Source organism: Triticum dicoccoides, chromosome 3B (assembly GCF_002162155.2).
Source record: "Triticum dicoccoides isolate Atlit2015 ecotype Zavitan chromosome 3B, WEW_v2.0, whole genome shotgun sequence".
Classification (NCBI taxonomy): Eukaryota; Viridiplantae; Streptophyta; class Magnoliopsida; order Poales; family Poaceae; genus Triticum; species Triticum dicoccoides.
In genome coordinates this window covers 492,382,327-492,409,193 of record NC_041385.1, presented here as the reverse complement: position 1 = coordinate 492,409,193, position 26,867 = coordinate 492,382,327, and positions in this window count along the sequence as shown.

The following is a 26,867-nucleotide window of genomic DNA, read 5'->3' as shown; positions in this document are numbered from 1 at the left end:
TAAAAAATCTACTCCGAGTGAGAGCATCCTTTTCTCCTAAGTTAAAAAATCTACTCTAAGTGAGAGCAGCCCTCCCACTCGGGGGCTTAGCCATGACTTGTTTTCGCCTAAGTTAAAAATTACTTCAAGAGAGAGCATCCCTCCCACTTGGGGGCTTAGCCGCGAACCTGTTTTCGCCTAAGTTAAAAGTTACTCCCAGTGAGAGCATCCACTCAGGGGCTTAGCCGTGAACCTATTTTCGCCTAAGTTAAAAATCACTTCGAGTGAGAGCATCCCTCCCACTCGGGGGCTTAGCTGCGAGCCAACCCACGCCTAAGTTAAAAAGCCGCTCCGAGTGAGAGCATCCCTCCCACTCAGGGATTGAGCCGCGAGGCATCCCTCCCACTCGGGAGCTTAGCCGCGAACTAGCCCTCGCCTAAGTAAAAAATCTACTCTGAGTGAGGGCATCCCTCCCACTCGGAGGCTTAGCCACGAACCTATTTTTGCCTAAGTTAAAAATCACTCTAAGTGAGAGCATCCCTCCCACTTGGGAGTTTAGCTGTGAGCCAGCCCTTGCCTAAGTTAAAAAGCCACTCCGAGTGAGAGCATCCCTCCCACTTAGGGATTCAGCCGCGAGCCAACCCTCGTCTAAATTCAAAAATCCGTTCACTCGAAACATGCAATAATTGGAAAGAAATATTTGGATAAATCCATCAAGTTCAAAAACGCGAGCAAAAGTACTCGAGCGACAGGCCCGAATGAGTTTACCGGTTACAGGATCACTCGGTATTCCGAGGAAAATAAGTTAGGATCATTAAGTTTTTCTTCACTCGGCAGGGGGAGGACTCGCTGGCTTGACAAAGGTGTCCAGTTCAATGCTGTCGGCTATCCAAGTGGCTGCCTCGATGAAGGTCTCCATGAAGGACTGAACCTGGAGCTTCTTCATGTTTGCCACCTGGAGAGCCTTCAGTTTATCTTCCTTGTCATCTTTGCAATGGACTCTGGTGAGTGAGAGCGCCACATCAGCTCCGCAGCGTGCATCAGATTTCTTCCATGCTTGCACCCGACATGGGATATCAGAAGTCTAACTCTCTTCCTATGCATGGGACATGCCGATGCATAGGAAGAGATTTAGACTTCTTTGTTGCATGATATATGTTACTTTGTGCTCACTACTAAATTACAAATCATTGTTAATTAAAATTGGCTTTGATATACCTTGGGATCCGGGTGGATCTATTACTTGAGCACTATATGCCTAGCTTAATGGCTTTAAAGGAAGCGTTGTTAGGGAGACAACCCGGAAGTTTTAGAGAGTCATTTATTTCTGTTGAGTGCTTTTATATAGTTTAAAAAAGAAAAAAATAAAGAGGGGAATCTAAAACTTTTCAAAAGGGAAAGTGAAAGTGAGAGAGACAAGCATTGTTGAAGTGGGAGAGCTCCTTGAACTTTGTGAATCTTAATTACCGAAACTTTTCATCAAAAATAATTATCCCCTTGTACAATTCCATTGTATTATAAAAATAATGTGCTAAGGTTTGCCTTTAGGATGTTTACAATGCTTGTTGGTTTGTACGGTGCAGGACAGAAACTTTGGCTGTAGTGCGCGATTTTACATTTTTAACTGGAAAGTCAAATGGTTCTGATTCTTTTTGCACGGTCTTTCTGTAAATATTTTTTATTTTCCGTAATTTTGGTAGAATTTTTGGAGTACAAGAAGTATGGTTAATGTTCAGATTGCTACAGACTGTTCTGTTTTTGACAGATTCTGTTCTTGATGCATAGTTTGCTTGTTTTGATGAATCTATCAATTTATATCAGTGGATTAAGCCATGAAAAAGTTATGTTACAGTAGAAACAATGCAAAAAAAATGAATTGGTTTTCTACAGTACTTAGAGTAGTGATTTGCTTTATTATACTAGCGGATCTTACCGAGTTTTCTGTTGAAGTTTTGTGTGGATGAAGTGTTTGATCGAGGAGGTCTCGATATGAGGAAAAGGAAGAGAGGCAAGAGTTCAAGCTTGGGGATGCCCAAGGCACCACAAGTAAATATTCAAGGAGACTCAAGCGTCTAAGATTGGGGATGCCCCGGAAGGCATCCCCTCTTTCTTCAACAAGTATCGGTATGTTTTCGGATTCATTTCGTTCATGTGAGATGTGCAACCTTGGAGCATCTTTTGCATTTAGTTTTCACTTTTCTTTTATGCACCATGCTGGTATGAGATAGTCCTTGTCTGATTTATAGAATTCTCATTGCACTTCACTTAAATCTTTTGAGTATGGCTTTATAGAATGCTTCACGTGCTTCACTTATATCTTTTGAAGTTTGGATTGCCTGTTTCTCTTCACATACAAAACCGCCATTCATAGAATGCTCTTTTGCTTCACTTATATTTGTTAGAGTGTGGGCATATCTTTTGTAGAAATAATTAAACTCTCTTGCTTCACTTATATCTATTTAGAGAGATGACAGGAATTGGTCATCCACATGGTTAGTCATAAAATCCTACATAAAACTTATAGATCACTGAATATGATATGTTTGATTCCTTGCAATAGTTTTACGATATAGAGATGATAATATGTGGGAGGTTCTAGTAGATGGTTGTGTTTAGTAAGGATATTCGTGTTAAGGTTTGTGATTCCCGTAGCATGCACGTATGGTAAAAGTTGTGTGACAAATTTGTTGCATGGGGTGCTCTTTTAATTGTCTTCCTTACGTGTGGAGGTCGGGATCGCACGATGGTTAACTCCTACCAACCCTTCCCCTAGGAGCATGCGTAGTAGTACTTTTCTTCGAGGGCAAGTAGACTTTTGCAATAAGTATATGAGTTCTTTATGACTAATGTGAGTCCATGGATTATACACACTCTTACCTTTCCGCAATTTGCTAGCCTCTACGGTACCGTGCATTGCCCTTTCTCACCTCGAGAGTTGGTGAAAACTTCGCCGGTGCATCCAAACCCCGTGATACGATACGCTCTATCACACATAAGCCTCCTTATATCTTCCTCCAAAAAGCCATCATACCTACCTATTATGGCATTTCCATAGCCATTCCAAGATATATTGCCATGCAACTTCCATCATCATCATATACATGACTTGACCATTCATTGTCATATTGCTTTGCATGATCATAAGATAGATATCATGATGTTTTTCATGGCTTGTCCCTTTTTTGATGCCATTGCTACGCTAGATCATTGCACATCCCGGTACACCGCCGGAGGCATTCATATAGAGTCATATCTTTGTTCTAGATATCAAGTTGTAATATTGAGTTGTAAGTAAATAAAAGTGTGATGATCATGATTATTAGAGCATTGCCCCAGTGAGGAAAGGATGATGGAGACTATGATTCCCCCACAAGTCGGGATGAGTCTCCGGACTTTATGAAAAATAAAAGAGGCCAAAGAAGCCCAAATAAAAAAAGAGGCCAAAGAAGCCCACCAATAAAAGAGAATAATAATAATAATAATAGAGAAAAAGAGAGAAGAGGCAATGTTACTATCCTTCTACCACACTTCTGCTTCAAAGTAGCACCATGTTCTTCATAGAGAGAGTCTCCTATGCTTTCACTTTCATATACTAGTGGGAATTTTTCATTATAGAACTTGGCTTGTATATTCTGATGATGGGCTTTCTCAAATGCCCCAGGTCTTCATGAGCAAGCAAGTTGGATGCACACCCACTTAGTTTTCAGTTTGAGCTTTCATACACTTATAGATCTAGTGCATCCATTGCATGGCAATCCCTAGTCCTCGCATTGACATCAATTGATGGGCATCTCCATAGCCCGTTGATTAGCCACGTCGATGTGAGACTTTCTCCCTTTTTGTATTCTCCACGTAAACCTCCACCATCATACTCTATTCCACCCATAGTGCTATATCCATGGCTTGCACTCATGTATTGCGTGAAGGTTGAAAAGGCTGAAGCGCGTTAAAAAGTATGAACCAATTGCTTGGCTGAAACCAAGGTTGTGCATGATGGGAGTATTTTGTGTGATGAAAATGAAGCATGGCCTAACTATATGATTTTGTAGGGATAGCGTTCTTTAGCATTGATATTTTGAAAGACATGATTGTTTGTTGGGATGCCCTAAGTATTATTGTTTTTATGTCAAATGATAGACTATTGCTTTGAATCACTCGTGTCTTAATATTCATGCCATGATTAGACATATGATCAAGATTATGCTAGGTAGCATTCCACATCAAAAATTATCTTTTTTATCATTTACCTACTCGAGGACGAGCAGGAATTAAGCTTGGGGATGCTGATACGTCTTCGTCTTATCTATAATTTTTGATTGTTCCATGCCAATATTATTCAACTTTCATATACTTTTGGCAACTTTTTATACTATTTTTGGAACTAACATATTGATCCAGTGCCCAGTGCCAGTTCCTGTTTGTTGCATGTTTTATGTTTCGTAGAAACCCAATATCAAACGGAGTCCAAATGGGATAAAAACGGACGGAGAATTATTTTGAAATATTTGTGATTTTTGGGAGAAAGAATCAACGCGAGACGGTGTCCGAGGTGGCCACGAGGGTGGCCCATGCCACCACTTTAAGTGGGCGCCCCCCTAACCCTCATGGGCCCCTCGTAAGGCGGTTGATGCTCTACTTTGGGTGCAAGAAAGCTAATTTTTTGAAAAATATCTGGGCGAAGGTTTCAATCCAATCGGAGTTACGTATCTCCAGATATAAAAGAAACGGTGCTAGGACAGAATCTAAGAGCGCAGAAACAGAGAGACAGAGAGATAGATCCAATCTCGGAGGGGCTCTCGCCCCTCCCAAGCCATGGGAGCCAAGGGCTAGAGGGGAAACCCTTCTCCCATCTAGGGAGGAGGTCAAGGAAGAAGAAGAAGAAGGGGGGCTCTCTCCCCCTTGCTTCCGGTGGCGCCGAAACACCGCCGGGGGACATCATCATCACCGCGATCTACACCAACACCTCCATCATCTTCATCAACATCTCCATCACCTTCCCCCATCTATATTCAGCGGTCCACTCTCCCGCAAACCGCTGTACCCTCTACTTGAACATTGTGCTTTATGCTTCATATTATTATCCAATGATGTGTTGCCATCCTATGATGTCTGAGTAGATTTTCGTTGTCCTATCGGTGATTGATGAATTGATATGATTGGTTTAATTTGCTTGTGCTTATGTTGCTGTCCTATTATGCCCTCCGTGTCACGCAAGCGTGAGGGATTCCCGCTGTAGGGTGTTGCAATACGTTCATGATTCGCTTATAGTGGGTTGCTAGAGTGACAGAAGCTTAAACCCGAGTAAGAGGATTGTTGCATATGGGATAAAGGGGACTTGATGGTTTAATGCTATGGTTGGGTTTTACCTTAATGATCTTTAGTAGTTGCGGATGCTTGCTAGAGTTCCAATCATAAGTGCATATGATCCAAGAAGAGAAAGTATGTTAGCTTATGCCTCTCCCACATAAAACTTGCTATCGGTCTAGTAAAGTAGTCAATTGCTTAGGGACACTTCCACAACTCCTACCACCACTTTTCCACACTCGCTATATTTACTTTATTGCTTCTTTATCTAAACAGCCCCTAGTTTTTATTTACGTGCTCTTTATTATATTGCAAACCTATCCAACAACACCTACAAAGTACTTCTAGTTTCATACTTGTTCTAGGTAAAGCGAACACTAAGCGTGCGCAGGGCCGGTCCTGAAATTTTGGGGGCCCGGGGTGGAACTAAAACTCGGGACCTTAATATAAACATTATGATAATAGTGAATATAGGTATATATAAAATGTAACTGATAAACACTTAAATGTGTCCAAATGTTGTATTCATATCAAATGATTTATACATATTACCTTAAAATATCTTCTAACACCCCTCGATATAAATTCACTTATGATCAGTGTCAGCCTCTTCCAATAATTTCTTCTCTATGCATAATGTTGTCAAATAATTCAACCTCTCTTGAGCCATTACTGAACTCAAATAGTTCTTCAATAATTCAACTTTGAAAAGCTTCTTCCAGTCGACGCGATATCACATGCATAGTAAATAAGATAAGCAATGGAGACATTAGGATAATATCAAACTGTATCAAATGCTCGGAAATCTACATATCAGACATTACATCATCCGGCAAAGTGAATTTTATAATTTTATAATGTTTAATAGCAAAATAAAACCATATACCTCAACACTGTTCAAAGTTTTGCAAATTTTGTGCAACACTGTTCAAGTTCATTATCATCGAATGACTTCAGGGTGCCCGCTCTCAATAAAAATCCGAATATATCTTCAAACACCAGGAGTATTGGCAATTCATCGTCTTGGTTCATCGACGCACTAGTATACCCTTGAATTTTTTTGGCAATAGATCCTCTATGTGATTCTACCAAGAAGACCTCGGGTTATTTTCTTTTCCTGTTATCGCTACTGGGTGAGTAATTTTTGACCACATGATAACACAATGCTTAAAATAATAAAAAATTGTATCAATGGTTGTGCAGTGTTAGTCGAAGGTAAATTACTCAATTAGTATATAGCAACATATATAGGATTAGGGAACAGGAAATAAAGAATGATTATTGATATACCTAATATCATGAATTAGTCGAGATCGTGTTGGCGATGAAACTCGGCAATGACGCGATGTACATGTACACCTAGTGCGTGAAGGCTGGAGAGTGGAGACCGGAGGCGCTCGGCGATGTTGTGCGTGCTGCACTGTTGGGCCTCCGCTGCCGCCTGAGAGATGGGAATCGGGAGTACTGGATCTGGGGAAAAGAGAGTACGTAATTAGGGCTCTCACAAGCGTTCTTTTGAGGGATCAAAGGCAAACTACGTTTTTTAGGTAAATCATCAAAGAAACCTATGTGAGTACCCCATCCCTGGCGCTAACTGCGTGCGTGTACTCTGGACCTTTTCTTTCTGAGAAAAGCGTACGCTGGGTTACTTTTGTTTTCGGGAGAAGGCGAAAGGCCTTATGGGCCAATTACCTATATACATCATGCATACCCGGGAGGGGCCCCTAGATTCTAGGGGCCCGGGGCGGTCGCCCCCCTGCCCCCCCTCAGGGCCGGCCCTGAGCGTGCGTAGAGTCGTATCAGTGGCAGATAGGACTTGAGAGAATATTTGTTCTACCTTTAGCTCCTTGTTGGGTTCGACACTCTTAATTATTGAAAGAGGCTACAATTATCCCCTACACTTGTGGGTTATCACTCGGCAGGCCCGCCGGGCACAACGGAGGCGAACCACCCCGCCAAGGCTTCACAGCTCCACCTCACAGCGACACAAGTCATCGATCAGTGTGGTGTCAAGCCCCTAAGTGACTAAGTGGTTGTTCTTTGCCACCTGGCAGCCACTTCGTACAAGAATCATCTCCAAATGACATCCTGAGACGTGTCAAGCAAGCAGGCGCGAAGCTGGCAAAACAGCCCGGCAAGGCTTGTCGGGCACGCTGTGATGTGACACTGAGTGGCGCATTTAATGCGCTCTGTCCGCCTGCATAGTTAGGTATGATAGCATTGTTTGCTATCTAATCAGTGCACAATGACTGATTTGCCACTATGGTAACCCCTTGATCTATAAAAGGAGGCTCATGGCAACCATAGAAAGGATTCAAACCTTTGTACACCCGTACATGTGTAGCCGTTCTCGCCCAGAGGCACCCTGCCGGGCAAGGGTGTTGCATTTTCCACCACAATCCACCAAAGCAGGAGTAGGGTTTTACGCCTCGCGGTGGCCTGAATCTAGGTACAATTGCCCATGTGATCTCTACCGTGTTGCACTATGCTTGTCCGCTCTTTGTGCAACGTGCTTATCCCCCCGCCGAACCACAAAGGAGCTCATGGCCCCATAGGTGGTCGTGGTCATGACATCTTTGGCGCGCCAGGTAGGGGGATCACTTGCGCGAACCCGAGAGCGTAAGCAGCACGTCATCTTCATCGACATTTTCTTCATCGATGGCTCCATCAGCTATGGCGCCCAAGAAGAAGCCCGGTGTCGCGGCTCACCCGTCCACCTCAAAGGCCCCGCCGCCTGCGACCGCCGACGCCGCAAGGGCTGCGGGGACGCATGGGGGTGTGGATGCTGCGGGGGACGTGGTCGACGTAGGCAGTGTTATTACCACCTCCCCTGCAGCCAAAGCAGGAGCGGGAGGCACCGGAGAAGGACATCACCAACAACATCCCGGCGACCATGCTTCGCAAGGTACGGGTAGAGAGATTACTCCTTCTATTCCTCTTCGCCCGACCGAGGGGCACGACCACGGCGGTGACGCCCGCTCTAGGGCGAATCGCAATCCTCCGGCCGCTCTCGCCGCGGGCTCGGCCACAGGGCATGCACCGCCCCCAGAGCAAGTTGAGCCAGCCAGTGCACCAAACGGAGCCACTGGTCCCCATGCGCCTTCACCTCACCACCACGCCATCCAAGCGGCTATCTCGCGGCGATGAGAACACGACGTAGCCACTACCGGCTCCACTAGGAGACGGGCAACACTACGATCTACATCATCATCACCCATGCCAAGCACCGCCTCGGAGTCCATGGCGCGGGCCCAACTGTTGTTGAGATTTCCGTCGACAGCTGATCAGATGGATGAGTGGAGAGCCACCTTCCGAAGTCTAATTGGTTTCACCGAGGCGGGAGGTCACAGCGAGCTAGCCCACCACAACCTCCCCAAGCAACGACAATCACCCACGCTGCTGGCCGTGCGGAAGGGGCCACCCCCACGGTGAAATCCCCTCCATGGCAACCAACACGAGAGCCACGCAACCAAGAGCTTGACGACGCCTCGATGGCTTCATCCGACCCTCAACCACATCAAGACGAACGGCGAACCCCGGAGGACAGGTAGAGGGAAGGCACGCATGTCACCATCGGGCGACGCCGCGACAACCACCACCAGTCCGGTCGATGCAATGGCCCCAACGTCAATGAGCCCACGCTCGGCGGGGGCGGGTACCTGCCTTTCGAGGTTGGGTGCCCCGCCTTCACCCAAGAGCTGCGGCAAGTCTGTTGGCCATCTGCCCACATGTTCAAGCCGGAGATACCAGAGAAGTACGATGGAAGGCTAAACCCGACAGAGTTCTTGAGGATCTACACCATCGCTGTTCAAGCTGTCGGGGGAAGAGGTGAGAAGGTGTTCGCCAACTACTTCCCTTTGGCGCTCAAGCCAAATGTGAGGTCTTGGCTGATGCACCTGCCAAAGAACTCCATTTTGTCTTGGGCTGACCTGTGCCATGAGTTCATTGGTGCCTTCACGGGCGGCCATCAAGAACCAGGGCGGCCCAGCGATTTGCAGCTTCTCCCGTAGAAGGAAGGAGAAACTCTGCGGAAGTACATGTAGAGGTATAGCCGAGTCCCCAGAAATGTTCTAGACATCCACCCGGCAATTGTGATAGCTACGTTCCAGTCTAACATGGGCAATCATCGGATAAGTTCTAAGATGAATGTTTGACTGCCCAAGACTGTGAAGGAGCTTTACACTTTAGTGGACAAGTGTGCTCGGGTGGAGTAGGGGAGGAGGCTCCCTGGAGAAGAGGATGGCGTCGACGTCGACTCAGAGGATGATGACGAGGCCACCAGTCAGAAGAAGAAGAACAAGAAGCGTAACAAGAGGCGCAAAGATAAGGCAGTAATGGTCGTTGAGGGATCGGGCATGCCTAGTACCGGCAAGAAGGCCAAGACCGAAGCCCTCGGCAAGGAAGTTGCCGCGTGCACCGATTGCCACGGCTGCCAACAAAGCTGGGAAAAGTGATGGGCCGTACTGCAAGATCCATCAGACCAAGGGCCACGATCTTCAGGAGTGTCATCAGGTCGAGCAGCTTGTCAAGAAGCAGAGGGCTGAGTATGAGAAGCGTGATAAGGAGAAAGGTCAGAATGGCGCTGGCGGTAAGGGTCGAGGTGGCGAAGCAAGCCGCCCCGGCAAGGCTCCTCGCAATCAAGGAAAACCCGCCAGAGTCCGTGAGAAAGGATTGCAATGATGGCAGCGACGGGGGAGATGAAGAGGAAACCAGCAAGTAGGAATCCCAGAAAGCCACTGACGCCATGTGCATTGATGGGGATGCATCTCTACACTCCTCTCACCGCCAGCTTAAACCGTTGGCGCATGAAGTCAATGCTGTGGAGCCAGCGGCAGATTCTCGGAGGCCGCTCAAATGGTCATGCACGCCCATCATCTTTGACAAAGAGGATCACCCTGACCGCACCACAACGGTAGGGTGCTTGTCGTTGTTGGTCTCACCAACAATCCGCAACCTCAAGGTCACAAAGATGTTGGTTGATGGCGGGGCCGGGTTGAACCTGATTTCTCCAACGGTCATCAGCAAACTCCAGATAGAAGAGGAAGAACTTGAGGTTACTGGAACGTTCCAAGGAATCAACCCTGGCAGGAGTCGTCCTAAGGGGAAGATCATGTTGCCGGCAATGTTCGGGGGAGAGTTGAATTACCGGACTAAGAAGGTTGTGTTTGATGTGGTCGACCTCCCCCTGCCGTACAATAAAATCCTTGGTCGCCCTGCTCTGGCCAACTTCATGGCGGCATCCCACTATGCCCACAACACCTTGAAGATGCCAGGGCTGATAGGCGTCATTGCCATTCCATCAGACGAGAAGGACGCAATCATTTGCGTGGACAAGATGTATCGGGACGCAGTCGCGGCAGAAGCCGCTGAGGTCACCATTCCCGCCAAGGAAAGAAAGAAAAAGAAAAGAGGTAGCAAGGATGCCAGTAAGTAATCCAGGAAATGTATCTCCTCGGAGAACATTGCACCCATTGATGACTTGCCGGAGAGTTCCAATAGCAAGAGATCCAAGGCTATTGCGCCTGCTGTGAAAAAGGTCCCGACAGGGATGGCTGGTGTTGATGGTACTTTCACTATTGGTGCCACCCACGATGACAAATAGGAAAGCGCGATCGTTGCCTTCCTGCAGGCGAATATCGATGTGTTTGCCCGGAAACCATCTGATATCCCCATTGTTCCCAAGGAGGTAATCGAGCACCACCTTGCTGTCTGCCCACATGCCCGACTTGTCAAGCAGAAGGTCCGAAAGCAAGCCTTGGAGTGGCAACAGTTCATTGCCGAGGAGATCAAGAAACTTGAGGCAGCTGCTTTGGTCAGAGGAGTACTGCATCCAACATGGTTAGCAAATCTTGTGGTGGTACGCAAAGCTAAGGGTAAATGGAGGCTGTGCATAGATTTTACAGATCTGAACAAGGCATGCCCGAAGGACCCGTTTCCCTTGACGCGCATCAATCAGATTGTGGATTCCACTTTTAGGTGCGACCTGCTCTCTTTCTTGGATGCATACTCTGGCTACCATCAGATCTTTATGTCCAAGGAGGACGAAGAGAAGACCTCGTTCATCACCCCATGTGGCACATACTGCTTCATGCGAATGCCTTTCAGGTTAAAGAGCACCAGATCCACCTTTGCAAGGGCAGTACACATTGGTTTTGAATCACAGTTGCACAGAAACATTGAAGCTTACATGGACAATATTGTGGTCAAAACCAAGGACAGATCAACTCTCATTCAAGACTTAGAATAGAGATTTGCTAATCTGCGCAAGATCAACTTGAAGCTGAACCCGAAGAAGTGTGTGTTTGGTGTTCCTTCCAGCAAGCTACTTGGTTTCTTTGTGTCCCATCAGGGGATAGAGGCCAACCCTGACCAGATCAAGGCTATCAAGAAGATTCAGGCACCTAAGACAGTTAAGGATGTGAGGCATTTGATTGGATGTGTTGCCGCGCTTAGCAGGTTCATTTCCAAGTTTACTGAGCATGCCTTGCCATTCTTCAAAATCTTGAAGAAGGCAGGACCTGTGGAGTGGACTCTAAAGGCAGACGCTGCACTGCAAGATTTGAAGGCCTACTGTTCTCTGTGCCCACTTTGGTTGCTCCCAAACCGCAAGAACTATTGCTATACCTGGCGGCAACTAATCAAGTGGCTAGTGCGGCACTAGCGGCACAACAGGAAGTGGAAGAAGCAGCAGCCACAGACAGTGTCCCCTCAGGGGGGGAAAGTGAGCACGCCCCATCAAAGGCAAATGCAAATCAAGGCAGAGAAGAGCAAGGCAGTGGAGACAGCCCCAAGGACACGACAGGGAAGAAAGTGGTGCAGTGCCCAGTATACTTTGTCAGCTCCCTATTACAGGGGGCTAGATGTAGGTATTCTGGCATGCAAAAGTTGATTTTTGGCCTTGTCATGGCCTCAAGGAAACCGCGCTACTACTTCCTAGCCCACGAGATCACGGTTGTCACCCGCTTTCCTTTGCAACGGATACTCCAAAACCCTGAAGCTACAGGCAGGATAGTGGAGTGGGCTTTCCTTTGCAGCTTTGGTTTGAATTTTGAGAGCACATCAACTATCCAAAGCAGAGCATTGGTAGAGTTTATTGCAGAATGGACACCAACTCCTGATGAAGAAGTATTGGAGATAGTTATTCCCGGCAAGGAAGCGCCCCAAGAATGGATCATGTATTTCGATGGTGCTTTCTCCCTGCAAGGTGCAGGGGCTGGTGTGCTTCTCATTGCTCTTACTGGAGAACACCTGAAGTACGTTGTCCAGATGCATTTTCCCCGGGAGAAGGCTACCAACAATATTGCAGAGTATGAAGGGCTCCTTGTCCGGCTCAGGATTGCAATAGAGTTGGGAATCAAGAAGCTGATCATCCGCGAAGACTCACAGCTCGTGGTGAGACAAGTCAACAAGGATTACCAAAGTCCATTGATGGAGGCATACATTGAGGAAGTGAGGAAGCTGGAGGAGCGCTTTGATGGATTGCAAACAAAGCACGTACCCCATGCAGAAAACAACATTGCAGATCACCTGTCGAAGTGCGCTGCGCAAAAGCTCCCTGTGGAACTAGGAACTTTTGTTCTCCATCTGACTCAGCCCTCCGTATCCCCGGCAACAATGGCCCGGAAGAGGAGGAAACTAGACTCTGGCAAGCCTCTCCCGGTAGAACCTCTCAAGGCTCCTAGCAGAGAGCTTGACGGGAACAACTCCCCTTCAGCTGCTGAGTTGCCCCCTCCCGCCATACCACCTGTCCCCGCGGTTGAGGGGTGCGCTCCCATGAAGGAAGAGATACCACTAGTCCTCGTTGCCGAACCTCAAGCTCCAACTCGGGCATGGCACATAGTCCATTTCCACCGAACCAGAGAACTTCCCGAAGAGAAAGAAGAAGCTGAAAGAGTAGCCCAGAGGGCCAATATGTATCAGTTCATGGATGACACACTATACAGAAGAAGGCCCAATGGTGTGAATTGAAGTGCATTTGCTGGAAAGAAGGAAAGGAACTCCTGGCGGAGATACACAAAGGCATGTGCGGCTCACACATCGAATCGAGGGCTCTGGTTGGAAAAGCCTTCCGACAAGGATTTTACTGGCCCGTAGCCTTCCAAGATGCAGTTGAGCTGGTCACCAAATGTGAAGCCTGCCAGTTCCATTCCAGGAACATCCATCTTCCTGCCCAAGCTCTTCAAACAATCCCTTTGTCATGGCCGTTTTTGGTCTGGGGGCTCGACATCTTGAGCCCTTTCCCCCGTGCTACCAGGGGCTTTGAATTCTTGTTCGTTGCAATCAAAAAGTTTACAAAGTGGCTAGAAGTAGAAGCCGTGAGAAAGGTGACTGCTTAGTCAGCTATCAAGTTCTTGAAAGGATTAGCGTGCAGCTTTGGAGTTCTTGCCCATATCATCACTGACAATGGCACCCAATTCACAAGCCACGCCTTCATGCAATATGTTCATGCCCTTGGAAGCAAGATCTCATTTGCCTCTGTTGCACATCCCAAAAGCAATGGGCAAGCTGAGAGGGCGAACGTTGAAGTGTTGCGAGGACTCAAGACAAGATCATTTGACTAGCTGCAGAAATGCGGCAGGCGATGGATCAACGAGCTGCCGGTGGTTCTTCGGTCCCTCGGAACGACACCAAATCGAGCGGGCAGCCTCCCTTCTCCCTAGTTATCCCCACGGAACTCATTTAGGGGTCACCTCGAGTGCTTGCCTACGATGAAGTAGCGCGAGAACAACGCCGACGTGATGACGGTGTGCTTCTCGAGGAGAACCGTCTCCGAGCTGCTACGCGTGCTGCACGCTATCAGCAAGACCTGCATCGCTATCACAACCGCAGGGTTCATGCCCGGTGTTTTGAGGAAGGTGACCTTGTCCTTAGGTGCGTTTAGTCCACTAAGGGTATAAACAAGTTGATGCCGAAGTGGGAAAGCCCTTACCGGGTAGTACGAGTCACTAGACCGGCACAGTCCGTCTGGAGACCGGAGATGGCATTCAATTGCAAAACTCATAGAATATTAAGCATCTCCGCAAGTTCTACCCATAGGGCCTGGCAGCCACCCTTCTGTACAGGCCTCGCCTCAGTTGCATCTAACCCCTTGTACAAAGCCAAGCACAGACCCTGAGCAGCAGAGAAATAAATGAAGCGCTGGGGGGGCCCGACAAAATTGCATGCATGCATAAGCATAACATGAGCACTGCATGTTCACGTAGATAAGATCACATGTGGCATCATATTCATATGCATAAAACTGCAGGCACCTACCATGGACTTGGTCCCAAAGAGGAGAGGAGAAGACGAGCCTGCACTGTGATCCCCGACAATCCAAACAAGATAAGTTCTTTCTCTTATCCATACGTGTTCTGTAAGTGGAAATTTGTGCATAAGAAAACCCCGCTGCCTTTGAAGCTTAGGTGCTCCCATCCTTTACTCGAATGTTGCTTCGGTCAGGATGGTCACAGTGGCCTTTGGCGAAAAAGGTTTGGCGGGGGGCTGGTCCCTCTTTACGATTTGTGCCCGGCATGCCTAACTCTGTGACAACAAACTGAGGGTACCGGCAGGATAGCCTGCCGGGGGAACTTGTTTACTTAAAAGTATAGAGGAATCCCACCTCTGCATGGACACATTACATGTACAAGTACCCGACAAGGTTTATCTTTTTCATTAATATGTTGATCAACAGGTATAGATCTTATAGAACACAAACATAGATAAAAGAGATTACATAATTTGAACTAGAGTTTGGCAAATGCCTACATATTTTAGATTGAAAAAATATAAGTGACCCGTGATGCCCTTTCTTGTCCCTCTCCTCCTAGGCACTGCAGCAGGAGGTGAAGAGGGCAAAAGGGGCGCCTAGGCAGAAGCCCAGCCTGCCCCTGTCGGGCTCTAGGAGAGGTAGCCCAGCAGGGGCAGGAGGGAGCGGACGAAGGTGATGGTGAAGAGGTCGACGGAGGAGACCCATCAACTGCCACCACCAGGGCCAGTAGGACGCGGCAGGGCGAACAAAGCTACAGCCCATGAGGAAGCCTGTCGGGGCCCAGCTGGAAGGCTGCTGGAGGAGCCTGGAAGCACCACCTTCGCCCCCGCACCTAACTCCCTGGCAAAACACCTCGCCGGAGAAGTGGTGCAGGTGTAGATGATGGTGCCGCCACCCGGCGGCAAGGTGCGACTGGCTTTCAGCCGGAGTCGGAGTCGTCGCCCTCTCGGTCGATGCCATCGTCATCGCCCTCTCGATCAATGCCATCGTCATCACCGTCACTGTTCTCCTTGTCGCTTTCGCTCAAGGAGGAGCTTTCATCATCAGTCAAGCTCTCCGCGCAGCACCCTAAGCGAGCACCCGATCTCCTAAAAACCTTGACGGAAAGGAAATCGGCCTCCATTAACTTAAAATGGAGGACGTGCCCTTCTGACAAGTTGTGGGAGCGGGCAAAAGTCTTCCAGCCACCACGGAAGTGCATGACATGAGGGGCGGGGAAATCCACATCCACCTGTATGCTGGCATTCCCGCAGCCTCTCATGTGCAGTATTAACGCCCGCGGCTATTCGAGCTCCACCACCCTTGCGAATGGGGTGGGGAGACGGAGGTGGCCGTGCGGAGGCTTATACAGCCTAATGAGAAACTCCAAAGGCTGGTCTCCGACGTGGCCTTCCATCGGGGGAGGAGCCCGATGGGGGCATGATCGGGGCGCCGCCCCGTCCTCCTCGGCCCCGTGTGCCACGACGACCTCGGCCTCACCCCTCCCACCTCCTCTCACAGTGGGCCTTTCCCCCACATCCTCGGAGGGAGGAGGGAGATGCTGTCTAGCAGAAGTTCTCGTCGCCACCGGAGCAGGGCCGGCCCCTCGACCTCTCACCATGATAGGCGGGGGGCTACTGCAGGGACGGAATGGGAAGGAGATGTGGAAAAGCGTCTCGCCCCATGTCCCCTTTTATAGGCAAGCAGGGGGGGAGCCAGATTTTTTCACAAAGGTTGACGCCCCGTTCAACCAGTCCGGCTCCCCCTGGCCAGTGACAACTCAAAGAATCAAGACCGATCCCTGATACATCTCCGTCGTATCTACTTTTCCAAACACTTTTGCCCTTATTTTGGACTCCAACTTGCATGATTTGAATGGAACTAACCCGGACTGACGCTGTTTTCAGCAGAACTGCCATGGTGTTATTTTTGTGCAGAAATAAAACTTCTCGGAATGACCTGAAATTCCACAGAGCAACTTTTTGGAATAAATAAAAAATATTGGCGAAAGAATCAACGCCAGGGGGCCACACCCTGTCCACGAGGATGGGGGGCGCCCCCCTAGGGCACGCCCCCTGCCTCGTGGGCCCCCTGAGGCTCCACCGACCTCAACTCCAACTCCATATATTCACGTTCGGGGAGAAAAATCCAGAGAGAAGGACTCATCGCGTTTTATGATACAGAGCCACCGGCAAGCCCTAAACTCTCTCGGGAGGGCTGATCTGCAGTCCGTTCGAGGTTCCGAAGAGGGGAATCCGTCGCCGTCATCATCATCAACCATCCTCCATCACCAATTTCATGATGCTCACCGCCGTGCGTGAGTAATTCCATCATAGGCTTGCTGGACGGTGATGGGTTGGATGATACACGTGGCAGAGGCACTTGGAGCAGGGAGGATAGTGGGGTGGAGGTTACCACCCCGTGAACATGGGGTATGGGCACTTCGCAGGTCATGGCACATTACCTCCCTCGTTGTAGTTGGCGTTACACGACGCATGGAGGAACCGGAAATTGACCTGAGCTCAAGTTAATGAAGAAGCAAAGAAGATCTCAAAGGACAAGCAACTACTACCCTCCTGCATGTGCACTGGTTAGGGCCTACCCCAATGATGCCCGGCAGCGCGTTCGGGCCAGGCCCGAGGGCTCCTGTCGGTGCAACAAACCCTGGGTTTGTTGCCCAGACTGTGCACAGGCCTAAGATCGAGATTTCAACATCCAAGACAAGACCAAGCATAAGAGATTAGTTCTTTGAAGAATCAGAGTGCAGATCAAGAAGACAAAGTCAAGCCAGAGAAGCAAGGAATCACTAAGGAAAAAATCTCCCTTGCCGGGCAGGCGAGCCTGGCGAGGGCAAGGTTGCCCCGAAGACGAGCCTCCATACCGCCCCGACAGGCCTGCCGGACACAGCGGAGGTGAACCACCCCGCCAAGGCTTCACCGCTCCACCTCACAGTGACACAAGTCATCAATCAGTGCGGTGTCAAGCCCTCAAGTGACTAGGTGGCTATTCTTTGCCACATGGTAGGCACTTACTACAAGAATCATCTCCAAATGATACCAGTCCTGAGATGTTTCAAGCAAGCAGGCGCGAAGCTGGCGAAACAGCTTGGAAAGGCTTGCCGGGCACGCTTTGATGTGACACTGAGTGGCGCATTTAATGCGCTCTGTCCGCATATAGAGTTAGGTATGATAGCACTATTTGCTATCTAATCAGTGCACAATGACTGATCTGCCTCTGTGGTAACCCCTTGATCTATAAAAGCAGGCCCATGGCAACCATAGAAAGGATTCAGACCATCATACACCCGTACGCGCGTAGTCGTTCTCGCCCAGAGGCACCCTGCCGGGCAAGGGCGCTGCGTTTTCCACCAGAATCCACCATCAATCCACCAAAGCAGGAGTAGGGTTTTACGCCTCGCGGTGGCCCAGACCTGGGTAAAATTTCCCGTGTGATCTCTGTCATGTTGTGTGCTACCTCTTGAGCACTGCGTTAGATTTCCCCGAAGAGGAGAGGATGATGCAGCAAAGTGGTGTAAGTATTTCCCTCAGTTTTTGAGAACCAAGGTATCAAGCCAGTAGGAGGCCACGCACAAGTCCCTCGTACCTACACAAAATGATAGCTCCTTGCAACCAACGCGATTAGGGGTTGTCAATCCCTTCACGGTCACTTACGAGAGTGAGATCTGATAGAGATGATAAATAATATTTTTGGTATTTTTGGTATATAGATGCAAAGTGAAAAGTAAAAGGCAAAGTAAAAACAAAGCAAATATTGAAGTAATGGAGATTGATATGATGAGAATAGACCCGGGGGCCATAGGTTTCACTAGTGGCTTCTCTCAAGAGCATAGATATTCTACGATGGGTGAACAAATTACTGTTGAGCAATTGATAGAATTGAGCATAGTTATGAGTATATCTAGGTATGATCATGTATATAGGCATCACGTCCAAGACAAGTAGACCGAAACGATTCTGCATCTACTACTATTACTCCACTCATCGACCGCTATCCAGCATGCATCTAGAGTATTAAGTTAAAAATAGAGTAACGCCTTAAGCAAGATGACATGATGTAGAGGGATAAATTCATGCAATATGATAAAAAAAACCATCTTGTTATCCTCGATGGCAACAATACAATACGTGCCTTGCTGCCCCTTCTGTCACTGGGAAAGGACACCGCAAGATTGAACCCAAGGCTAAGCACTTCTCCCATTGCAAGAACTACCAATCTAGTTGGCCAAACCAAACGGATAATTCAAAGAGACTTGCAAAGATAACTCAATCATACATAAAAGAATTCAGAGAAGATTCAAATATTATTCATAGATAAGCTGGATCATAAACCCACAATTCATCGGTCTCAACAAACACATCGCAAAAAGAAGATTACATCGAATAGATCTTCACGAGAGAGGGGGAGAACATTGTATTGAGATCCAAAAAGAGAGAAGAAGCCATCTAGCTACTAGCTATGGACCCGAAGGTCTGAAGTAAACTACTCACACTTCATCGGAGGGGCTATGGTGTTGATGTAGAAGCCCTCCATGGTGGATGCCCCTTCCGGCGGAGCTCCGAAATAGGCCCCAAGATGGGATCTCGTGGAGACAGAAGGTTGCGGCCATGGAATTAGGTTTTTTGGCTCCTGTTCTGATCGTTTGGGGGTACGTAGGTATATATAGGAGGAAGGAGTACGTCGCTGGAGCAACAGGGGGGCCACGAGGCAGGGGGCGTGCCCTGGGGGGGGGGGCCCACCCTCGTGACCGCCTCTTTTGTTCCTTGGAGCAGGATCCAAGTCTCCTGGATCACGTTCAGTGAGAAAATCATGTATCCGAAGGTTTCATTCCGTTTGAACTCCGTTTGATATTCCGTTTCTTCGAAACACTGAAATAGGCAAAAAAACAGCAATTCTGGGCTGGGCCTCCGGTTAATAGGTTAGTCCCAAAAATAATATAAAAGTGGAAAATAAAGCCCAATATAGTCCAAAACAGTAGATAAAGTAGCATGGAGCAATAACAAATTATAGATACGTTGGAGACGTATCAAGCATCCCCAAGCTTAATTCCTACTCGTCCTCGAGTAGGTAAATGATAAAAACAGAATTTTTGATGTGGAGTGATTCTTTGGCATAATTTCAATGTAAATCTTCTTAATTGTGGTATGAATATTCAGATCCGGAAGATTCAAGACAAAAGTTCATATTGCCATAAAAATAATAATACTTCAAGCATACTTAATCTAAGCAATTATGTCTTCTCAAAATAACATGGCCAAAGAAAGTTATCCCTACAAAATCATATAGTCTGGCTATGCTCCATCTTCCCCACACAAAATATTTAAATCATGCACAACCCCGATGACAAGCAAACCAATTATTTCATACTTATGACATTCTCAAAAAAATTTCAATCTTCACGCAATACATGAGCGTGAGCCATGGATATAGCACTATATGTAGAATAGAATGGTGGTTGTGGAGAAGACAAAAAGAGGGAAGATAGTCTCACATCAACTAGGCGTATCAACGGGCTATGGAGATGCCCATCAATAGATATCAATGTGAGTGAGTAGGGATTGCCATGCAATGGATGCACTAGAGCTATAAGTATATGAAAGCTCAACCAAAGAAACTAAGTGGGTGTGCATCCAACTCGCTTGCTCACGAAGACCTAGGGCATTTGAGGAAGTCCATCATTGGAATATACAAGCCAAGTTCTATAATGAAAAATTCCCACTAGTATATGAAAGTGACAAAATGAGAGACTCTCTATCATGAAGATCTTGGTGCTACTTTGAAGCACAAGTGTGGTAAAAGGATAGTAACATTGTCCCTTCTCTCTTTTTCTCTCATCATCTTTTTTTTATTTGGGCCTTTTCTCTTTTTTATGGCCTATTTTTTTTCATTTTTCTTTTTTTTTCATCCGGAGTCTCATCCCGACTTATGGGGGAATCATGGTCTCCATCATCCTTTCCTCACTTGGGACAATGCTCTAAAAAAATATGATGATCATCACACTTTTATTTTTCTTACAACTCAACAATTACAACTCGATTCTTAGAACAAGGTATGACTCTATATGAATGCCTCTGGCGGTGTACCGGGATATGCAATGAATCAAGAGTGACATGTATGAAAGAATTATGAATGGTGGCTTTGCCACAAATATGATTTCAACTACATGATCATGCTAGCAATATGACAATGATGGAGCGTGTCATAATAAACGGAACGGTGGAAAGTTGCATGGCAATATATCTCGGAATGGCTATGGAAATACCATGATAGGTAGGTATGGTGGCTGTTTTGAGGAAGATATATGGTGGGTGTATGATACCGGCGAAAAGTGCGCGGTATTAGAGAGGCTAACAGTGGTGGAAGGATGGGAAAAGTGCGTATAATCCATGGACTCAACATTAGTCATAAAGAACTCATATACTTATTGCAAAAATCTAGAAGTTATCAAAGAAAAGTATTATGCGCATGCTCCTAGGGGGATAGATTGGTAGGAAAAGACCATTGCTCGTCCCCGACCGCCACTCATAATGAAGACAATCAATAAATAAATCATGCTCCGAGTTCATCACATAACGGTTCACCATACGTGCATGCTACGGGAATCACAAACTTCAACACAAGTATTCTTTAAATTCACAACTACTCAACTAGCATGACTTTGATATTATCACCTCCATATCTCAAAACAATTATCAAGCATCAAAGTTATCTTAGTATTCAACGCACTCAAAAGAAAGTTTCATATATCTTGAATACCAAGTATATTAATATTAAGCAAATTACCATGCTATTAACGACTCTCAAAATAATCTAACTGAAGCATAAGAGATCAATAGTTTCTTTAAAAGAAATCCACCACCGTGCTCTAAAAGATCTAAGTGAAGCACTAGAGCAAAACTTAACACGCTCAAAAGATATAAGTGAAGCACTATGAGCAAAACTATCAAGCTCAAAAGATATAAGTGAAGCACATAGAGTATTCTATCAAATTCCAATTTATGTATGGCTCTCTCAAAAGGTGTGTACAGCAAGTATGATTGAGGTAAACTAACAAGCAAAGACGCAAATAATATAAGACGCTCCAAGCAAAACACATATCATGTGGTGAATAAAAATATAGCTCCAAGTAAATTACCGATGGAAGTAGACGAAAGAGGGGATGCCTTCCGGGGCATACCCAAGCTTTGACTTTTTGGTGTCCTTGGATTGTCTTGGGGGTGCCATGGGCATCCCCAAGCTTAGGCTCTTGCCACTCCTTGTTCCATAATCCATCAAAAGAATTCACCCAAAACTTGAAAACTTCACAACACAAAACTCAATAGAAATCTCGTGAGCTCCGTTAGAAAAAGAAAACAAAAGACTACTTTAAGGTAATGTAATGAACTCATTCTTTATTTATATTGGTGTTAAACCTACTGTATTCCAACTTCTCTATGGATTATAAACTATTTTACCAGCCATAGATTCATCAAAATAAGCAAACAACACACGAAAAACAGAATCTGTCAAAAACAGAACAGTCTGTAGTAATCTGTAACTAACGCAAACTTCTGGAACTCTAAAAATCCTACCAAAACAGGATGTCCTGGAAAATTTGTTTGTTGAACAGCAGCAAAAAGAATCAACGCAAAAGCACGTTTCTGTGATTTAAAACAATTATATTCGTGCGTGCAAAGTTTCTGTTTTTCAGCAGAATCAAATCAACTATCATCGTAGGTTATCCTATAGGTTCTACTTGGCACAAACACTAATTAAAACATAAAACCACATCTAAACAGAAGCTAGATGGATTATTTATTCCTAAACAGAAGCAAAAAGCAAAAACTAAAAATAAAATTGGGTTGCCTCCCAACAAGCGCTATCGTTTAACGCCCCTAGCTAGGCATAAAAGCAAGGATAGATCTAAGTATTGCCATCTTTGGAACTCAGAGAGGAGGATCTCCTTTCTATGGCATTCATTCTTCTATTTAAGTTAAGCACATGGCCATTAATTGAAGAAGTAAGATTAAGCACGTTACGGAAATTTGCCTCTAAACTAGACTTCATCTCTTTAATAATTTCATTTTGATAAAAGCACAAGAGAGTAGTTGATTCAACCTTATCATTCATAGGGTGCCCAAATATAGTGTTCATTCTTTCGTAGGTGTCTATAGCATCCCCTTCAAGAAAACCTTCTTCAAAGATGGAATCTAAAACTTGTTTGAAGGAAGCGGGCAAGCCAACATAAAAACTTTTTAGGTAAATTTCAATTTGATATTGTGGTACATAACTAGCCCGAATCCTAAGTAACATATCCCAAGCATCTTTTAAAGACTCATCAAGTAAATAGCGAAAAATTCCAGAGTCATCCTCATCAAAATTATTCAAGCTCTCATTGGAGACCCCGGTGGGTCTTTCTATAGCATCATTATTTATGAGCTTAGAGAGGATAGAGGGGTTGTCCAAGGCACTAAAGCTCGGGAGAAAACCCGTAGTTCTTTTTGATTCGACAATGGCAACAAGTAATTCAACACACAAGCAAACAGAAAGGCAACGGGAAAAGAGAGGAGGAGATTGGGAAAGAGAGGGAGAATAAAACGGCAAGGGTGAAGTGGGGGAGAGGAAAACGAGAGGCAAATGGCAAATAATGTAATGCGAGAGATAGGGATTGTGATGGGTACTTGGTATGGTTGACTTGCTCTTGCGTGAGCCTCCCCGGAAATGGCGCCAAAAATTCTTCTTGCTACCGCTTGAGCACTGCATTTGATTTCCCCGAAGAGGAGAGGATGATGCAACAAAGTAGCGTAAGTATTTCCCTCAGTTTTTGAGAACCAAGGTATCAATCCAGTAGGAGGCCACGCACAAGTCCCTCGTACCTACACAAAACGATAGCTCCTTGCAACCAGCGCGATTAGGGGTTGTCAATCCCTTCACGGTCACTTACGAGAGTGAGATCTGATAGAGATGATAAATAATACTTTTGGTATTTTTGGTATATAGATGCAAAGTGAAAAGTAAAAGGCAAAGTAAAAACAAAGCAAATATTAAAGTAATGGAGATTGATATGATGAGAATAGACCCGGGGGCCATAGGTTTCACTAGTGGCTTCTCTCAAGAGCATAGATATTCTACGGTGGGTGAACAAATTACTGTTGAGCAATTGATAGAATTGAGCATAGTTATGAGTATATCTAGGTATGATCATGTATATAGGCATCACGTCCAAGACAAGTAGACCGAAACGATTATGCATCTACTACTATTACTCCACTCATCGACCGCTATCCAGCATGCATCTAGAGTATTAAGTTAAAACAGAGTAACGCCTTAAGCAAGATGACATGATGTAGAGGGATAAATTCATGCAATATGATAAAAACCCCATCTTGTTATCCTCGATGGCAACAATACAATACGTGCCTTCCTGCCCCTTTTGTCACTAGGAAAGGGCACCGCAAGATTGAACCCAAAGCTAAGCACTTCTCCCATTGCAAGAACTACCAATCTAGTTGGCCAAACCAAACGGATAATTCGAAGAGACTTGCAAAGATAACTCAATCATACATAAAAGAATTCAGAGAAGATTCAAATATTATTCATAGATAAGCTGGATCACAAATCCACAATTCATCGGTCTCAACAAACACACCGCAAAATGAAGATTACATCGAATAGATCTCCATGAGAGAGGGGGAGAACATTGTATTGAGATCCAAAAAGAGAGAAGAAGCCATCTAGCTACTAGCTATGGACCCGAAGGTCTGAAGTAAACTACTCACACTTCATCGGAGGGGCTACGGTGTTGATGTAGAAGCCCTCCATGGTGGATGCCCCCTCCGGCGGAGTTCCAGAACAGGCCCCAAGATGGGATCTCATGGATACAGAAGGTTGCGGCGGTGGAATTAGGTTTTTTTGGCTCCTGTTCTGATCATTTGGGGGTACGTAGGTATATATAGGAGGAAGGAGTACGTCGGTGGAGCAACAGGGGGGCCACGAGGCAGGGGGCACGCCCTAGGGGGAGCGCCCCCCACCCTCGTGACCACCTCTTTTGTTCCTTGGAGCAGGGTCCAAGTCTCCTGGATCACGTTCGGTGAGAAAATCACATTTCCAAAGGTTTCATTCCGTTTGGACTCCGTTTGATATTCCGTTTCTTCGAAACACTGAAATAGGCAAAAAAACAGCAATTCTGGGTTGGGCCTCTGGTTAATAGGTTAGTCCCAAAAATAATATAAAAGTGGAAAATAAAGCCCAATATAGTCCAAAACAGTAGATAAAGTAGCATGGAGTAATCAAAAATTATAGATACGTTGGAGACGTATCATTGTGCTACGCTTCTCCGCTCTTTGTGCAATGGGCTCATCCCCCTCCCCCCCCCATCGAACCACAAAGGGGCTCATGGCCCCATAGGTGGTCGTGGTTTCCCTTGACAGCATATGATCCCGTTTTACCATTGGCTGGTTTGGTGTTAGTGAGCGGATGAAATTTGTCGCTAGAACTTCTATTAATACTGCAGTTTGGTTCGGCGACCGGATTATGTCCCCCTTGACCATTTGCCGTCTCTGCCACCAGATATATCAGCTCCTGACAGCAATCAACTCTGCCATAGATAGATTACTTGCACAATCATGTCGATCCATGAGAGAATACATAGTGAAGGATCTTGACCGGTCCTCTAGAACCGCTTTCTGAATTTCTTCCTTTAGCCCCAGCTCACTCCAGATATTCATCGCTCTTTCACAGGTAAACAAGCAATGTTGAGCATCTTCAAAACCTATATGACATATCGGACATTGCCCTGTGACTGGTGACAATGACATGTACCTAGGGTAAGGTCCTAGGCCTGACCTACATGCCCTACCTAAGGACACTACACAAGAGGCCAATACCTACAAAGATAGAAAGAGGATACCGACTGGGAATCATCACAGAGGGCAACTCACTCGACAGAAGATCCACCCGGATATCCCACTTCCACTCAACCATCGTTATTCACTCAAAATACAAGATTTTACTTGAAGGATAGAAGACCTAGCGCACCCCAGGATGGCAATGGTTGGACATTCACTTCGTTGCCATAAAGATCATTAAACATGGGCGTTACCAGTAACGTTCGTACTTATATTCTCATTGAACCCTTGCATAACTGAGGACTGCGAGGGGTCGGCGTACTCTATATAAGCCACCCCTCCCCTCTTGCACAAGGGTTTTCACCCCCTGTAACTCAACACTCCAATCAACACAAAGCCTCCATGGCACCGAGACATAGGGATGTTACCTCCTCCGAGAGGGGCCTGAACTCGTAAATACAAGTGTACAATCTCGCCATAGCTAGAATCTACCCTCTTCTACGTACCCCTACCTCTACAGTTAGATCCGTTCCCATGACAGTTGGCGCCCACCATGGGGCAGGCATCTAAGCGACTTCCGGTGAGGTTGCGATCTTCGATCTCCTTTGACATAGTTTCCAACAGTGGATTGCAATGGGCTGTGAGATCCGTCTCGGCGTGCTCACCTTCATCGTCGATGATTCGGACTGGCTCCAGGAAGCCCCCCTCGACATCAAGGCACTCCCTATTCACGGGGCAGCGCACTTCCATGTGAGTGCCTGCGGCGTCCTCTTGCGGCAGCCGTCGACTCAGTATTGGTCGACTCCCGCGCCATCTCCCCTTCCCGCTGCTTGCCGCCATAAGGGATCTGGTCTCTGGCGGCTCCAGCGCTGGGTGAAGCACGCGGTGGCTCGTTAGTCGTCCACTCCCCAGATCGCGGCAATCGAGCCCGACGAGTCCCTGTACGGCCTGTTCGATTTGTCGACTAGCCACTCGGATATGCTTTTTGAGTGTGAAAGCAATGATCCCGCCGTAGAAGTCCTCATGGTCGGCTCCCAACGCAGCCCACCAGGATTTTCCCATGGCGGGGGCAGGGGCGATGGTCCGTAACACGACAATGACTGGTACTACCCGCAAGCCCTCTGTACAGAACAGAGAGAGGAACTGCAGCGCAGGAACGAGCAAACTCTCCAGATCCCCATCATTGGGGAGACCACCGAGGCTCAAGCTTTGGAGGCTGCGCACGTAGCCACTCTGGCTGAACATGCGCGCCTGGAGGATCTCCAAAAGTCACTCAACAACTGCACTCGCAGGCCACCTCCAAATGCCAGTCGACGATAACGACAATTGTTTCCGACTAGATCTCGAGATGAGTGTCAGGTATACCGCACTCCAATTTAGAATGTTGCGGCAGCTGCACGTATTGTAGATTCAATCCAACCATCCCGTTCTAAGGCTGGAAGAGGCCTAGAGCAGATTCAGACACTGCTCAGAGCGGCAGGGGAGCAGAATTTGGTTGTTTCTCAGTCGTG